We start from the raw sequence: 1,745 nt of genomic DNA on the forward strand, positions 1-1,745 counted from the left end.
TCACCGTCTTATTTGACTTTCTCAGACTTACAACTGTTTTTTGGGGGCAGACCCCCACAAAGAAAAATATATATTTACACACGTACATGTAAGGTCATCATCTTAACAGTTTGTTATGCTCATCGAGTCATCCGTGAGCAGAGCATCAAGTTGGCATGGCTATTACAGCTGAATGCGGCGATTACCATTTTGTTAAGCAAAACGCCTCACAAACGTATTAAGATCAACAGCTTTAGTGCGTTTTGATTCAATGCTGAGAACAGTCAAACTTGACAGTCTCTTCTCTGTCATTGTAGTCCGCAAATACCTCATTCCTTCCGTCTGCTTGGGGTCCGAGTGCTTCTCGTTTTGCGCCGTCCCGTTCAAAGGAAATCGCCGCCAATCACATTTCCTCGCTCGAGCCAGGGCCGGGGGAGGGGCTACTAGGCTCGCGTCTTGTGCTGCATTCACTTGCACTCGGACATTAGGGATTTTCTCTCATAAATGTCCGATGAGCCACAACTTTTCTTTCAAAACAAAGCTGACGTTTTCTGCCAGACGCTGTCTCCTCTTTCACTTCAGGTAAGTTCACACATAAAGTTAGCTGAAGTTAACTAGCTAGATTTCACTGTTTCTCGTTATTTTTTTCTCACGCTGCGCCTCCCCTGAAGCTCTCTTCCATGGAAGGCGCGCCTCACACTTTGAAAACCGCTGCTCTAAAGTATTTAAAAACAATGCAATCGCTCATGTCTAAGTGTAAACCTCACATTGAGTCCCCTGCATCCAGATTTATATGGCCGCCTTAATGTTATGAATCTGAACGCCATAAGCAAAATAAAATAACTCACTTTAGTTTAAAGTAGCCGAGGTTTCACAGACAAAACAAAGTCCTTTTCCACAAGATTTTACTGGCAGTGATGCTCCTACATCAAGTCAGCATATACACACACATGATGTATAATCAACAGAGTCGGCATGGCAACACAAACGTATATTCATAGATGTTTCAATTATATATGGTGGTTTAATTAAAAATGTTTACAGCATCAAACACTTTAAGGGAAATCACGTGGCTTTGCACATCTGCTGCACAGACGGACGGTGTATGGAGGTGTATGTATGAAAACAGCGTCAACTTTAATCTTTTCCTCACCTTTACTGAGTTGTTTTGTGTGAAATCTTGACTTTAAAGCCTCAGTACAGCTCAGTCACATTATTTCTATTTTTATGCAACATTTCTTTAGGCTATGCTGCACTTACTGAGCTTTTTCCCTGTCTGACTCTCTATGTCTGGCTATAGTCTCCCTCAGTGAGCCTGATAAACCAGCACAGCAAATTGTACACCAGCTTTTCCCAGATGTTAAATGTCATGTGTAGTGGTCAGTCAGCAGTAATAATTCACGTGCAACGCTGGTTTGCATATTTCCTTATTTTATGGCTTTGAGAAGTAATTCTAGTCCTTTATAAGGTAAGAAAAACACAATTTTCTTCTACGAAAAAGGTCAGAGCATTGTGTGGGAAGTGACGTTTGCCTGACACTTTCCAAAAGACTCAGCAAATACAGTATTTATGGACAAAAGTCGGAAAGTTTGAGGTTTTTTTGTCGTTGTTTAGGAAGCAGTGATAATAAGGAGAATGGTACTTAGAGGTGGGGTAGGTACGTTTGAGAAACCGGCTCGAGATACACTTTTTGTTATATTCCATGGAATGCTCTTAACATCCGATAGCAATGAATATCTGAAGTGCTTTGACTACTTTTACTCAAG

Source organism: Notothenia coriiceps, unplaced genomic scaffold (genome assembly GCF_000735185.1).
Source record: "Notothenia coriiceps isolate Sejong01 unplaced genomic scaffold, NC01 NC01_scaffold00036305, whole genome shotgun sequence".
Taxonomy (NCBI): Eukaryota; Metazoa; Chordata; class Actinopteri; order Perciformes; family Nototheniidae; genus Notothenia; species Notothenia coriiceps.